Source organism: Anopheles nili, chromosome X (genome assembly GCF_943737925.1).
Source record: "Anopheles nili chromosome X, idAnoNiliSN_F5_01, whole genome shotgun sequence".
Classification (NCBI taxonomy): Eukaryota; Metazoa; Arthropoda; class Insecta; order Diptera; family Culicidae; genus Anopheles; species Anopheles nili.
The window spans coordinates 6,378,062-6,394,989 of NC_071293.1; positions in this window are offsets into that span (position 1 = coordinate 6,378,062).

Genomic DNA, 16,928 nt, shown 5'->3' on the forward strand with positions numbered 1-16,928 from the left:
CACAAGAAGCATGACATAAGGAGCTTTCAAATACCACCTACCAGATGTGCAGACTACCGCATGATCAATATATCCAACTTTTTCGTAAAAGTGATCTGGTGAAACAGCTGTTTGTTCTTGTCCTGAAAGAAAACAAGACGAAGGTGATCTTCCAGCTCTCATAATCATCGCTCAATTCTCACAGTCCTTTTAAATTCTCACGAAAAACTCACATGTTCATACTCGGAAAGCATGACAGAAGGAGCTATCAAATACCAGCTACCAGTTGCGCAGCTACCAGTTGCGTAGTTACCAGTTGCGCAGCTACCAGTTGCGCAGCTACCAGCTAAGCAACTACCAGTTGTGTAGCTACCAGTTGTGCAGCTACCAGTTGTGCAGCTACCAGTCGTGCAGATCATCAGCAGCTGCCAGTCGTGCATATTCAATAGATCGCGCTCTTTCATTGAAGCTATCTGGTGAAACAACTGTTTGTCCTTGTTCTGGGAGAGAGCAAGATGGAAGTGATCTTCCAGCTTTTTCACTCGTAATCTCATAGTCTTTTTATATTCTTTTCAACGCGGGAAGCATGACAGAAGGAGCTATCAAATACCAGCTACCAGTTGTGCAGACTACCGCATGATCAATATATCGAACTTTTTCGTAAAAGTGATCTGGTGAAACAGCTGTTTGTTCTTGTCCTGAAAGAAAACAAGACGGAGGTGATCTTCCAGCTCCCATAATCATCGCTCAATTCTCACAGGCCTTTTAAACTCTCACGAAAAACTCACATGTTCATACTCGGAAAGCATGACAGAAGGAGCTATCAAATACCAGCTACCAGTTGCGCAGCTACCAGTTGCGTAGTTACCAGTTGTGCAGCTACCAGTCGTGCATGTTCAATAGATCGCGCTCTTTCATTGAAGTTATCTGGTGAAACAACTGTTTGTCCTTGTTCTGCGAGAAAGCAAAACGGAAGTGATCTTCCAGCTTTTTCACTCGTAATCTCATAGTCTTTTTATATTCTTTTCAACGCGGAAAGCATGACAGAAGGAGCTATCAAATACCAGCTACCAGTTGTGCAGACTACCGCATGACCAATATATCGAACTTTTTCGTAAAAGTGATCTGGTGAAACAGCTGTTTGTTCTTGTCCTGAAAGAAAACAAGACGAAGGTGATCTTCCAGCTCTCATAATCATCGCTCAATTCTCACAGTCCTTTTAAATTCTCACGAAAAACTCACATGTTCATACTCGGAAAGCATGACAGAAGGAGCTATCAAATACCAGCTACCAGTTGCGCACCTACCAGTTGCGTAGTTACCAGTTGCGCAGCTACCAGTTGCGCAGCTACCAGTTAAGCAACTACCAGTTGTGTAGCTACCAGTTGTGCAGCTACCAGTTGTGTAGCTATCAGTCGTGCAGATCATCAGCAGCTACCAGTCGTGCATGTTCAATAGATCGCGTTCTTTCATTGAAGCTATCTGGTGAAACAACTGTTTGTCCTTGTTCTGGGAGAGAGCAAAACAGAAGTGATCTTCCACCTTTTTCACTCGTAATCTCATAGTCTTTTTATATTCTTTTCAACGCGGGAAGCATGACAGAAGAAGCTACCAAATACCAGCTACCAGTTGTGCAGACTACCGCATGATCAATATATCGAACTTTTTCGTAAAAGTGATCTGGTGAAACAGCTGTTTGTTCGTGTCCTGAAAGAAACCAACACGGAGGTGATCTTCCAGCTCTCATAATCATCGCTCAATTCTCACAGGCCTTTTAAACTCTCACGAAAAACTCACATGTTCATACTCGGAAAGCATGACAGAAGGAGCTATCAAATACCAGCTACCAGTTGCGCAGCTACCAGTTGCGTAGTTACCAGTTGCGCAGCTACCAGTTGCGCAGCTACCAGTTGTGCAGCTACCAGTCGTGCAGATCATCAGCAGCTACCAGTCATGAATGTTCAATAGATCGCGCTCTTTCATTGAAGTTATCTGGTGAAACAACTGTTTGTCCTTGTTCTGGGAGAGAGCAAAACGGAAGTGATCTTCCAGCCTTTTCACTCGTAATCTCATAGTCTTTTTATATTCTTTTCAACGCGGGAAGCATGACAAAAGAAGCTATCAAATACCAGCTACCAGTTGCGCAGCTACCAGTTGCGTAGTTACCAGTTGCGCAGCTACCAGTTGCGCAGCTACCAGTTAAGCAACTACCAGTTGCGTAGCTACCAGTTGTGCAGCTACCAGTTGTGCAGCTACCAGTCGTGCAGATCGTCGGCAGCTACCAGTCATGCATGTTCAATAGATCGCGCTCTTTCATTGAAGCTATCTGGTGAAACAACTGTTTGTCCTTGTTCTAGGAGAGAGCAGGATGGAAGAAATCGTCCAGCTTTTTCACTCGTAATCTCATAGTCTTTTTAAATTCTTTTCAACGCGGGAAGCATGACATAAGGAGCTTTCAAATACCACCTACCAGATGTGCAGACTACCGCCTGATCAATATATCCAACTTTTTCGTAAAAGTGATCTGGTGAAACAGCTGTTTGTTCTTGTCCTGAAAGAAAACAAGACGGAGGTGATCTTCCAGCTCTCATAATCATCGCTCAATTCTCACTGGCCTTGTATATTCTCACTAAAAACTCACATGTTCATACTCGGAAAGCATGACAGAAAGAGCTATCAAATACCAGCTACCAGTTGCGCAGCTACCAGTTGCGTAGTTACCAGTTGCGCAGCTACCAGTTGCGCAGCTACCAGTTGTGCAGCTACCAGTCGTGCAGATCATCAGCAGCTACCAGTCATGAATGTTCAATAGATCTCGCTCTTTCATTGAAGCTATCTGGTGAAACAACTGTTTGTCCTTGTTCTGAGAGAAAGCAAAACGGAAGTGATCTTCCAGCTTTTTCATTCGTAATCTCATAGTCTTGTTATATTCTTTTGAACGCGGGAAGCATGACAGAAGATGCTGTCAAATACCAGCTACCAGTTGTGCAGACTACCGCATGATCAATATATTGAACTGTTTCGTAAAAGTGATCCGGTGAAACAGCTGTTTGTTCTTGTCCTGAAAGAAAACAAGACGGAGGTGATCTTCCAGCTCTCATAATCATCGCTCAATTCTCACAGGCCTTTTAAACTCTCACGAAAAACTCACATGTTCATACTCGGAAAGCAGTTTATATTCTTTTCTACGACTCTCTTTTTCATACTCGGAAAGCATGACAGAAGGAGCTATCAAATACCAACTACCAGTTGTGCAGACTACCACATGATCAATATATCGAACTTTTTCGTAAAAGTGATCTGGTGAAACAGCTGTTTGTTCTTGTCCTGAAAGAAAACAAGACGAGGTGATCTTCCAACTCTCATAATCATCGCTCAACTCTCACAATCCTTTTGAACTCTCACGAAAACCACACATGTTCATACTCGGAAAGCATGACAGAAGGAGCTATCAAATACCAGCTACCAGTTGCGCAGCTACCAGTTGTGCAGCTACCAGTTGTGCAGCTACCAGTCGTGCAGATCATCAGCAGCTACCAGTCATGAATGTTCAATAGATCTCGCTCTTTCATTGAAGCTATCCGGTGAAACATTTGTTTGTCCTTGTTCTGGGAGAAAGCAAAACGGAAGTGATCTTCCAGCTTTTTCATTCGTAATCTCATAGTCTTTTTATATTCTTTTGAACGCGGGAAGCATGACAGAAGATGCTGTCAAATACCAGCTACCAGTTGTGCAGACTACCGCATGATCAATATATTGAACTTTTTCGTAAAAGTGATCTGGTGAAACAGCTGTTTGTTCTTGTCCTGAAAGAAAACAAGACGGAGGTGATCTTCCAGCTCTCATAATCATCGCTCAATTCTCACAGGCCTTTTAAACTCTCACGAAAAACTCACATGTTCATACTCGGAAAGCATGACAGAAAGAGCTATCAAATACCAGCTACCAGTTGCGCAGCTACCAGTTGCGTAGTTACCAGTTGCGCAGCTACCAGTTGCGCAGCTACCAGTTAAGCAACTACCAGTTGTGCAGCTACCAGTCGTGCAGATCATCAGCATCTACCAGTCGTGCATATTCAATAGATCGCGCTCTTTCATTGAAGCTATCTGGTGAAACAACTGTTTGTCCTTGTTCTGGGAGAGAGTAAAACGGAAGTGATCTTCCAGCTTTTTCACTCGTAATCTCATAGTCTTTTTATATTCTTTTCAACGCGGGAAGCATGACAGAAGAAGCTATCAAATACCAGCTACCAGTTGCGTAGACTACCGCATGATCAATATATAGAACTTTTTCGTAAAAGTGATCTGGTGAAACAGCTGTTTGTTCTTGTCCTGAAAGAAAACAAGACGAGGTGATCTTCCAGCTCTCATAATCATCGCTCAATTCTCACAGGCCTTTTAAACTCTCACGAAAAACTCACATGTTCATACTCGGAAAGCAGTTTATATTCTTTTCAACGACTCTCTTTTTCATACGCGGAAAGCATGACAGAAGGAGCTATCAAATACCAGCTACCAGTTGCGCAGCAACCAGTTGCGCAGCAACCAGTTGCGCAGCTACCAGTTGTGCAGCTACCAGTCGTGCATGTTCAATAGATCGTGCTCTTTCATTGAAGCTATCTGGTGAAACAACTGTTTGTCCTTGTTCTGGGAGAAAGCAAAACGGAAGTGATCTTCCAGCTTTTTCACTCGTAATCTCATAGCCTTTAAATATTCTTCTCAACGCGGGAAGCATTACAGAATGAGCTATCAAATACCAGCTACCAGTTGCGCAGAATACCGCATGATCAATATATCGAACTTTTTCGTAAAAGAGATCTGGTGAAACAGCTGTTTGTTCTTGCCCTGAAAGAAAACAAGACGAGGTGATCTTCCAGCTCTCATAATCATCGCTCAATTCTCACAGGCCTTTTAAACTCTCACGAAAAACTCACATGTTCATACTCGGAAAGCAGTTTATATTCTTTTCAACGGCTCTCTTTTTCATACGCGGAAAGCATGACAGAAAGAGCTATCAAATACCAGCTACCAGTTGCGTAGCTACCAGTTGTGCAGCTACCAGTTGTGCAGCTACCAGTCGTGCAGATCATCAGCATCTACCAGTCGTGCATATTCAATAGATCGCGCTCTTTCATTGAAGCTATCTGGTGAAACAACTGTTTGTCCTTGTTCTGGAGAAAGCAAAACGGAAGTGATCTTCCAGCTTTTTCACTCGTAATCTCATAGTCTTTTAATATTCTTCTCAACGCGGGAAGCATTACAGAATGAGCTATCAAATACCAGCTACCAGTTGCGCAGAATACCGCATGATCAATATATCGAACTTTTTCGTAAAAGAGATCTGGTGAAACAGCTGTTTGTTCTTGCCCTGAAAGAAAACAAGACGAGGTGATCTTCCAGCTCTCATAATCATCGCTCAATTCTCACAGGCCTTTTAAACTCTCACGAAAAACTCACATGTTCATACTCGGAAAGCAGTTTATATTATTTTCAACGACTCTCTTTTTCATACGCGGAAAGCATGACAGAAGGAGCTATCAAATACCAGCTACCAGTTGTGCAGACTACCGCATGATCAATATATCGAACTTTTTCGCAAAAGTGATCTGGTGAAACACCTGTTCTTGTTTGTTCATGTTCTGAAAGAAAACAAGACGAGGTGATCTTCCAGCTCTCATAATCATCGCTCAACTCTCACAGTCCTTTTAAACTCTCACGAAAACCTCACAGGTTCATACTCGGAAAGCATGACAGAAGGAGCTATCAAATACCAGCTACCAGTTGCGCAGCTACCAGTTGCGTAGTTACCAGTTGCGCAGCTACCAGTTGCGCAGCTACCAGTTGCGTAGCTACCAGTTGTGCAGCTACCAGTCGTGCATGTTCAATAGATCGCGCTCTTTCATTGAAGCTATCTGGTGAAACAACTGTTTGTCCTTGTTCTGCGAGAAAGCAAGACGGAAGTGATCTTCCAGCTTTTCACTCGTAATCTCATAGTCTTTTTATATTCGTTTCAACGCGAGAAGCATGACAGAAGGAGCTATCAAATACCAGCTACCAGTTGTGCAGACTACCGCATGATCAATATATCGAACTTTTTCGTTAAAGTGATCTGGTGAAACAGCTGTTTGTTCTTGTCCTGAAAGAAAACAAGACGGAGGTGATCTTCCAGCTCTCATAATCATCGCTCAATTCTCACTGGCCTTGTAAACTCTCACGAAAAACTCACATGTTCATACTCGGAAAGCAGTTTATATTCTTTTCAACGACTTTCTTTTTCATAAGCGGAAAGCATGACAAAAGAAGCTATCAAATACCAGCTCCCAGTTGTGCAGACTACCGCATGATCAATATATCGAACTTTTTCGTAAAAGAGATCTGGTGAAACAGCTGTTTGTTCTTGTCCTAAAAGAAAACAAGACGGAGGTGATCTTCCAGCTCTCATAATCATCGCTCAATTCTCACTGGCCTTTTAAACTCTCACAAAAAACTCACATGTTCATACTCGGAAATCAGTTTATATTCTTTTCAACGACTCTCTTTTTCATACGCGGAAAGCATGATAGAAGAAGCTACCAAATACCAGCTACCAGTTGCGCAGACTACCGCATGATCAATATATCGAACTTTTTCGTAAAAGTGATCTGGTGAAACAGCTGTTTGTTCTTGTCCTGAAAGAAAACAAGACGGAGGTGATCTTCCAGCTCTCATAATCATCGCTCAATTCTCACAGGCCTTTTAAACTCTCACGAAAAACTCACATGTTCATACTCGGAAAGCATGACAGAAGGAGCTATCAAATACCAGCAACCAGTTGCGCAGCTACCAGTTGTGCAGCTACCAGTTGCGTAGCTACCAGTTGTGCAGCTACCAGTCGTGCATGTTCAATAGATCGCGCTCTTTCATTGAAGCTATCTGGTGAAACAACTGTTTGTCCTTGTTCTGGGAGAGAGCAAGACGGAAGTGATCTTCCAGCCTTTTCACTCGTAATCTCATAGTCTTTTTACATTCTTTTCAACGCAGGAAGCATGACAGAAGAAGCTATCAAATACCAGCTACCAGTTGTGCAGACTACCGCATGATCAATATATAGAACTTTTTCGTAAAAGTGATCTGGTGAAACAGCTGTTTGTTCTTGTCCTGAAAGAAAACAAGACGGAGGTGATCTTCCAGCTCTCATAATCATCGCTCAATTCTCACAGGCCTTTTAAACTCTCACGAAAAACTCACATGTTCATACTCGGAAAGCATGACAGAAGGAGCTATCAAATACCAGCTACCAGTTGCGCAGCTACCAGTTGCGTAGTTACCAGTTGCGCAGCTACCAGTTGTGCAGCTACCAGTTGTGCAGCTACCAGTTGTGCAGCTACCAGTTGTGCAGCTACCAGTCGTGCAGATCATCAGCAGCTACCAGTCGTGCATATTCAATAGATCGCGCTCTTTCATTGAAGCTATCTGGTGAAACAACTGTTTGTCCTTGTTCTGCGAGAAAGCAAGACGGAAGTGATCTTTCAGCTTTTTCACTCGTAATCTCATAGTCTTTTTATATTCTTTTCAACGCGGGAAGCATGACAGAAGGAGCTATCAAATACCAGCTACCAGTTGTGCAGACTACCGCATGATCAATATATAGAACTTTTTCGTAAAAGTGATCTGGTGAAACAGCTGTTTGTTCTTGTCCTAAAAGAAAACAAGACGAGATGATCTTCCAGCTCTCATAATCATCGCTCAATTCTCACAGGCCTTTTAAACTCTCACGAAAAACTCACATGTTCATACTCGGAAAGCATGACAGAAGGAGCTATCAAATATCAGCTACCAGTTGCGCAGCTACCAGTTGCGTAGTTACCAGTTGCGCAGCTACCAGTTGTGCAGCTACCAGTTGTGCAGCTACCAGTCGTGCAGATCATCAGCAGCTACCAGTCGTGCATATTCAATAGATCGCGCTCTTTCATTGAAGCTATCTGGTGAAACAACTGTTTGTCCTTGTTCTGGGAGAGAGCAAAACGGAAGTGATCTTCCAGCCTTTTCACTCGTAATCTCATAGTCTTTTTATATTCTTTTCAACGCGGGAAGCATGACAAAAGAAGCTATCAAATACCAGCTACCAGTTGCGCAGCTACCAGTTGCGTAGTTACCAGTTGCGCAGCTACCAGTTGTGCAGCTACCAGTCGTGCATGTTCAATAGATCGCGCTCTTTCATTGAAGCTATCTGGTGAAACAACTGTTTGTCCTTGTTCTGGGAGAGAGCAAGACGGAAGTGATCTTCCAGCCTTTTCACTCGTAATCTCATAGTCTTTTTACATTCTTTTCAACGCGGGAAGCATGACAGAAGAAGCTATCAAATACCAGCTACCAGTTGCGCAGACTACCGCATGATCAATATATAGAACTTTTTCGTAAAAGTGATCTGGTGAAACAGCTATTTGTTCTTGTCCTGAAAGAAAACAAGACGGAGGTGATCTTCCAGCTCTCATAATCATCGCTCAATTCTCACAGTCCTTTTAAACTCTCACGAAAAACTCACATGTTCATACTCGGAAAGCAATTTATATTGTTTTCAACGACTCTCTCTTTCATACGCGGAAAGCATGACAGAAAGAGCTATCAAATACCAGCTACCAGTTGCGTAGCTACCAGTTGTGCAGCTACCAGTTGTGCAGCTACCAGTCGTGCAGATCATCAGCATCTACCAGTCGTGCATATTCAATAGATCGCGCTCTTTCATTGAAGCTATCTGGTGAAACAACTGTTTGTCCTTGTTCTGGGAGAGAGCAAGATAGAAGTGATCTTCCAGCCTTTTCACTCGTAATCTCATAGTCTTTTTACATTCTTTTCAACGCGGGAAGCATGACAGAAGGAGCTATCAAATACCAGCTACCAGTTGCGCAGACTACCGCATGATCAATATATAGAACTTTTTCGTAAAAGTGATCTGGTGAAACAGCTGTTTGTTCTTGTCCTGAAAGAAAACAAGACGGAGGTGATCTTCCAGCTCTCATAATCATCGCTCAATTCTCACAGGCCTTTTAAACTCTCACGAAAAACTCACGTGTTCATACTCGGAAAGCATGACAGAAGGAGCTATCAAATACCAGCTACCAGTTGCGCAGCTACCAGTTGCGTAGTTACCAGTTGCGCAGCTACCAGTTGCGCAACTACCAGTTAAGCAACTACCAGTTGCGTAGCTACCAGTTGCGCAGCTACCAGTTGTGCAGCTACCAGTCGTGCAGATCATCAGCATCTACCAGTCGTGCATATTCAATAGATCGCGCTCTTTCATTGAAGCTATCTGGTGAAACAACTGTTTGTCCTTGTTCTGGGAGAGAGTAAAACGGAAGTGATCTTCCAGCCTTTTCACTCGTAATCTCATAGTCTTTTTATATTCTTTTCAACGCGGGAAGCATGACAGAAGAAGCTATCAAATACCAGCTACCAGTTGCGTAGACTACCGCATGATCAATATATAGAACTTTTTCGTAAAAGTGATCTGGTGAAACAGCTGTTTGTTCTTGTCCTGAAAGAAAACAAGACGAGGTGATCTTCCAGCTCTCATAATCATCGCTCAATTCTCACAGGCCTTTTAAACTCTCACGAAAAACTCACATGTTCATACTCGGAAAGCAGTTTATATTATTTTCAACGACTCTCTTTTTCATACGCGGAAAGCATGACAGAAGGAGCTATCAAATACCAGCTACCAGTTGCGCAGCTACCAGTTGCGCAGCAACCAGTTGCGCAGCTACCAGTTGTGCAGCTACCAGTCGTGCATGTTCAATAGATCGTGCTCTTTCATTGAAGCTATCTGGTGAAACAACTGTTTGTCCTTGTTCTGGGAGAAAGCAAAACGGAAGTGATCTTCCAGCTTTTTCACTCGTAATCTCATAGCCTTTAAATATTCTTCTCAACGCGGGAAGCATTACAGAATGAGCTATCAAATACCAGCTACCAGTTGCGCAGAATACCGCATGATCAATATATCGAACTTTTTCGTAAAAGAGATCTGGTGAAACAGCTGTTTGTTCTTGCCCTGAAAGAAAACAAGACGAGGTGATCTTCCAGCTCTCATAATCATCGCTCAATTCTCACAGGCCTTTTAAACTCTCACGAAAAACTCACATGTTCATACTCGGAAAGCAGTTTATATTCTTTTCAACGGCTCTCTTTTTCATACGCGGAAAGCATGACAGAGAGAGCTATCAAATACCAGCTACCAGTTGCGTAGCTACCAGTTGTGCAGCTACCAGTTGTGCAGCTACGAGTCGTGCAGATCATCAGCATCTACCAGTCGTGCATATTCAATAGATCGCGCTCTTTCATTGAAGCTATCTGGTGAAACAACTGTTTGTCCTTGTTCTGGAGAAAGCAAAACGGAAGTGATCTTCCAGCTTTTTCACTCGTAATCTCATAGTCTTTTAATATTCTTCTCAACGCGGGAAGCATTACAGAATGAGCTATCAAATACCAGCTACCAGTTGCGCAGAATACCGCATGATCAATATATAGAACTTTTTCGTAAAAGAGATCTGGTGAAACAGCTGTTTGTTCTTGCCCTGAAAGAAAACAAGACGAGGTGATCTTCCAGCTCTCATAATCATCGCTCAATTCTCACAGGCCTTTTAAACTCTCACGAAAAACTCACATGTTCATACTCGGAAAGCAGTTTATATTATTTTCAACGACTCTCTTTTTCATACGCGGAAAGCATGACAGAAGGAGCTATCAAATACCAGCTACCAGTTGTGCAGACTACCGCATGATCAATATATCGAACTTTTTCGCAAAAGTGATCTGGTGAAACACCTGTTCTTGTTTGTTCATGTTCTGAAAGAAAACAAGACGAGGTGATCTTCCAGCTCTCATAATCATCGCTCAACTCTCACAGTCCTTTTAAACTCTCACGAAAACCTCACAGGTTCATACTCGGAAAGCATGACAGAAGGAGCTATCAAATACCAGCTACCAGTTGCGCAGCTACCAGTTGCGTAGTTACCAGTTGCGCAGCTACCAGTTGCGCAGCTACCAGTTGCGTAGCTACCAGTTGTGCAGCTACCAGTCGTGCATGTTCAATAGATCGCGCTCTTTCATTGAAGCTATCTGGTGAAACAACTGTTTGTCCTTGTTCTGCGAGAAAGCAAGACGGAAGTGATCTTCCAGCTTTTTCACTCGTAATCTCATAGTCTTTTTATATTCTTTTCAACGCGAGAAGCATGACAGAAGGAGCTATCAAATACCAGCTACCAGTTGTGCAGACTACCGCATGATCAATATATAGAACTTTTACGTAAAAGTGATCTGGTGAAACAGCTGTTTGTTCTTGTCCTGAAAGAAAACAAGACGGAGGTGATCTTCCAGCTCTCATAATCATCGCTCAATTCTCACTGGCCTTGTAAACTCTCACAAAAAACTCACATGTTCATACTCGGAAAGCAGTCTATATTCTTTTCAACGACTCTCTTTTTCATACGCGGAAAGCATGACAGAAGAAGCTACCAAATACCAGCTACCAGTTGCGCAGACTACCGCATGATCAATATATCGAACTTTTTCGTAAAAGTGATCTGGTGAAACAGCTGTTTGTTCTTGTCCTGAAAGAAAACAAGACGGAGGTGATCTTCCAGCTCTCATAATCATCGCTCAATTCTCACAGGCCTTTTAAACTCTCACGAAAACCACACATGTTCATACTCGGAAAGCATGACAGAAGGAGCTATCAAATACCAGCTACCAGTTGCGCAGACTACCAGTTGTGCAGCTACCAGTTGCGTAGCTACCAGTTGTGCAGCTACCAGTCGTGCATGTTCAATAGATCGCGCTCTTTCATTGAAGCTATCTGGTGAAACAACTGTTTGTCCATGTTCTGGGAGAGAGCAAGATGGAAGTGATCTTCCAGCCTTTTCACTCGTAATCTCATAGTCTTTTTACATTCTTTTCAACGCAGGAAGCATGACAGAAGAAGCTATCAAATACCAGCTACCAGTTGCGCAGACTACCGCATGATCAATATATCGAACTTTTTCGTAAAAGTGATCTGGTGAAACAGCTGTTTGTTCTTGTCCAGAAAGAAAACAAGACGAGGTGATCTTCCAGCTCTCATAATCATCGCTCAATTCTCACAGGCCTTTTAAACTCTTACGAAAAACTCACATGTTCATACTCGGAAAGCAGTTTATATTATTTTCAACGACTCTCTTTTTCATACGCGGAAAGCATGACAGAAGGAGCTACCAAATACCAGCTACCAGTTGTGCAGACTACCACATGATCAATATATCGAACTTTTTCGCGAAAGTGATCTGGTGAAACACCTGTTCTTGTTTGTTCATTTTCTGAAAGAAAACAAGACGAGGTGATCTTCCAGCTCTCATAATCATCGCTCAACTCTCACAGTCCTTTTAAACTCTCACGAAAACCTCACAGGTTCATACTCGGAAAGCATGACAGAAGGAGCTATCAAATACCAGCTACCAGTTGCGCAGCTACCAGTTGCGTAGTTACCAGTTGCGCAGCTACCAGTTGCGCAGCTACCAGTTGCGTAGCTACCAGTTGTGCAGCTACCAGTCGTGCATGTTCAATAGATCGCGCTCTTTCATTGAAGCTATCTGGTGAAACAACTGTTTGTCCTTGTTCTGCGAGAAAGCAAGACGGAAATGATCTTCCAGCTTTTTCACTCGTAATCTCATAGTCTTTTTATATTCTTTTCAACGCGGGAAGCATGACAGAAGGAGCTATCAAATACCAGCTACCAGTTGCGCAGCTACCAGTTGCGTAGTTACCAGTTGCGCAGCTACCAGTTGCGCAACCACCAGTTGCGTAGCTACCAGTTGTGCAGCTACCAGTCGTGCATGTTCAATAGATCGCGCTCTTCCATTGAAGCTATCTGGTGAAACAGCTGTTTGTCCTTTTTCTGGGAGAGAGAAAGATGGAAGTGATCTTCCTGCTTTTTTACTCGTAATCTCAATGAATATTTAAATTCTTTTCGACGCGGGAGGCATGACAGAAGGAGATATCAAATACCAGCTACCAGTTGTGCAGACTACCGCATGATCAATATATAGAACTTTTTCGTAAAAGTGATCTGGTGAAACAGCTGTTTGTTCTTGTCCTGAAAGAAAACAAGACGGAGGTGATCTTCCAGCTCTCATAATCATCGCTCAATTCTCACAGGCCTTTTAAACTCTCACGAAAAACTCACATGTTCATACTCGGAAAGCAGTTTATATTATTTTCAACGACTCTCTTTTTCATACGCGGAAAGCATGACAGAAGAAGCTACCAAATACCAGCTACCAGTTGCGCAGACTACCGCATGATCAATATATCGAACTTTTTCGTAAAAGTGATCTGGTGAAACAGCTGTTTGTTCTTGTCCTGAAAGAAAACAAGACGGAGGTGATCTTCCAGCTCTCATAATCATCGCTCAATTCTCACAGGCCTTTTAAACTCTCACGAAAAACTCACATGTTCATACTCGGAAAGCATGACAGAAGGAGCTATCAAATACCAGCAACCAGTTGCGCAGCTACCAGTTGTGCAGCTACCAGTTGCGTAGCTACCAGTTGTGCAGCTACCAGTCGTGCATGTTCAATAGATCGCGCTCTTTCATTGAAGCTATCTGGTGAAACAACTGTTTGTCCTTGTTCTGGGAGAGAGCAAGACGGAAGTGATCTTCCAGCCTTTTCACTCGTAATCTCATAGTCTTTTTACATTTTTTTCAACGCAGGAAGCATGACAGAAGAAGCTATCAAATACCAGCTACCAGTTGTGCAGACTACCGCATGATCAATATATAGAACTTTTTCGTAAAAGTGATCTGGTGAAACAGCTGTTTGTTCTTGTCCTGAAAGAAAACAAGACGGAGGTGATCTTCCAGCTCTCATAATCATCGCTCAATTCTCACAGGCCTTTTAAACTCTCACGAAAAACTCACATGTTCATACTCGGAAAGCAGTTTATATTCTTTTCAACGACTCTCTTTTTCATACTCGGAAAGCATGACAGAAGGAGCTATCAAATACCAGCTACCAGTTGCGCAGCTACCAGTTGTGCAGCTACCAGTTGTGCAGCTACCAGTCGTGCATGTTCAATAGATCGCGCTCTTTCATTGAAGCTATCTGGTGAAACAACTGTTTGTCCTTGTTCTGGGAGAGAGCAAGACGGAAGTGATCTTCCAGCCTTTTCACTCGCAATCTCATAGTCTTTTTACATTCTTTTCAACGCGGGAAGCATGACAGAAGAAGCTATCAAATACCAGCTACCAGTTGCGCAGACTACCGTATGATCAATATATCGAACTTTTTCGTAAAAGTGATCTGGTGAAACAGCTGTTTGTTCTTGTCCTGAAAGAAAACAAGACGAGGTGATCTTCCAGCTCTCATAATCATCGCTCAATTCTCACAGGCCTTTTAAACTCTCACGAAAAACTCACATGTTCATACTCGGAAAGCATGACAGAAGGAGCTATCAAATATCAGCTACCAGTTGCGCAGCTACCAGTTGCGTAGTTACCAGTTGCGCAGCTACCAGTTGTGCAGCTACCAGTTGTGCAGCTACCAGTCGTGCAGATCATCAGCAGCTACCAGTCGTGCATATTCAATAGATCGCGCTCTTTCATTGAAGCTATCTGGTGAAACAACTGTTTGTCCTTGTTCTGGGAGAGAGCAAAACGTAAGTGATCTTCCAGCCTTTTCACTCGTAATCTCATAGTCTTTTTATATTCTTTTCAACGCGGGAAGCATGACAAAAGAAGCTATCAAATACCAGCTACCAGTTGCGCAGCTACCAGTTGCGTAGTTACCAGTTGCGCAGCTACCAGTTGTGCAGCTACCAGTCGTGCATGTTCAATAGATCGCGCTCTTTCATTGAAGCTATCTGGTGAAACAACTGTTTGTCCTTGTTCTGGGAGAGAGCAAGACGGAAGTGATCTTCCAGCCTTTTCACTCGTAATCTCATAGTCTTTTTACATTCTTTTCAACGCGGGAAGCATGACAGAAGAAGCTATCAAATACCAGCTACCAGTTGCGCAGACTACCGTATGATCAATATATCGAACTTTTTCGTAAAAGTGATCTGGTGAAACAGCTGTTTGTTCTTGTCCTGAAAGAAAACAAGACGAGGTGATCTTCCAGCTCTCATAATCATCGCTCAATTCTCACAGGCCTTTTAAACTCTCACGAAAAACTCACATGTTCATACTCGGAAAGCATGACAGAAGGAGCTATCAAATATCAGCTACCAGTTGCGCAGCTACCAGTTGCGTAGTTACCAGTTGCGCAGCTACCAGTTGTGCAGCTACCAGTCGTGCAGATCATCAGCAGCTACCAGTCGTGCATATTCAATAAATCGCGCTCTTTCATTGAAGCTATCTGGTGAAACAACTGTTTGTCCTTGTTCTGGGAGAGAGCAAAACGGAAGTGATCTTCCAGCCTTTTCACTCGTAATCTCATAGTCTTTTTATATTCTTTTCAACGCGGGAAGCATGACAAAAGAAGCTATCAAATACCAGCTACCAGTTGCGCAGACTACCGCATGATCAATATATCGAACTTTTTCGTAAAAGTGATCTGGTGAAACAGCTGTTTGTTCTTGTCCTGAAAGAAAACAAGACGGAGGTGATCTTCCAGCTCTCATAATCATCGCTCAATTCTCACTGGCCTTTTAAACTCTCACGAAAAACTCACATGGTCATAATCGGAAAGCATGACAGAAGGAGCTATCAAATACCAGCTACCAGTTGTGCAGCTACCAGTCGTGCAGATCATCAGCAGCTACCAGTCGTGCATGTTCAATAGATCGCGCTCTTTCATTGAAGTTATCTGGTGAAACAACTGTTTATCCTTGTTCTGCGAGAAAGCAAGACGGAAGTGATCTTCCAGCTTTTTCACTCGTAATCTCATAGTCTTTTTATATTCTTTTCAACGCGGGAAGCATGACAGAAGGAGCTATCAAATACCAGCTACCAGTTGTGCAGACTACCGCATGATCAATATATAGAACTTTTTCGTAAAAGTGATCTGGTGAAACAGCTGTTTGTTCTTGTCCTGAAAGAAAACAAGACGGAGGTGATCTTCCAGCTCTCATAATCATCGCTCAATTCTCACTGGCCTTGTAAACTCTCACGAAAAACTCACATGTTCATACTCGGAAAGCAGTTTATATTCTTTTCAACTACTTTCTTTTTCATACGCGGAAAGCATGACAGAAGGAGCTATCAAATACCAGCTACCAGTTGTGCAGACTACCGCATGATCAATATATCGAACTTTTTCGTAAAAGTGATCTGGTGAAACAGCTGTTTGTTCTTGTCCTGAAAGAAAACAAGACGGAAGTGATCTTACAGCTCTCATAATCATCGCTCAATTCTCACAGGCCTTTTAAACTCTCAGGAAAAACTCACATGTTCATACTCGGAAAGCATGACAGAAGGAGCTATCAAATACCAGCTACCAGTTGCGCAGCTACCAGTTGCGTAGTTACCAGTTAAGCAGCTACCAGTTGTGCTGCTACCAGTTGTGCAGCTACCAGTTGTGCAACTACCAGTCGTGCAGATCATCAGCAGCTACCAGTCGTGCATATTCAATAGATCGCGCTCTTTCATTGAAGCTATCTGGTGAAACAATTTTTTGTCCTTGTTCTGGGAGAGAGCAAAACGTAAGTGATCTTCCAGCCTTTTCACTCGTAATCTCATAGTCTTTTTATATTCTTTTCAACGCGGGAAGCATGACAGAAGGAGCTATCAAATACCAGCTACCAGTTGCGCAGACTACCGCATGATCAATATATAGAACTTTTTCGTAAAAGTGATCTGGTGAAACAGCTGTTTGTTCTTGTCCTGAAAGAAAACAAGACGGAGGTGATCTTCCAGCTCTCATAATCATCGCTCAATTCTCACTGGCCTTGTAAACTCTCACGAAAAACTCACATGTTCATACTCGGAAAGCAGTTTATATTCTT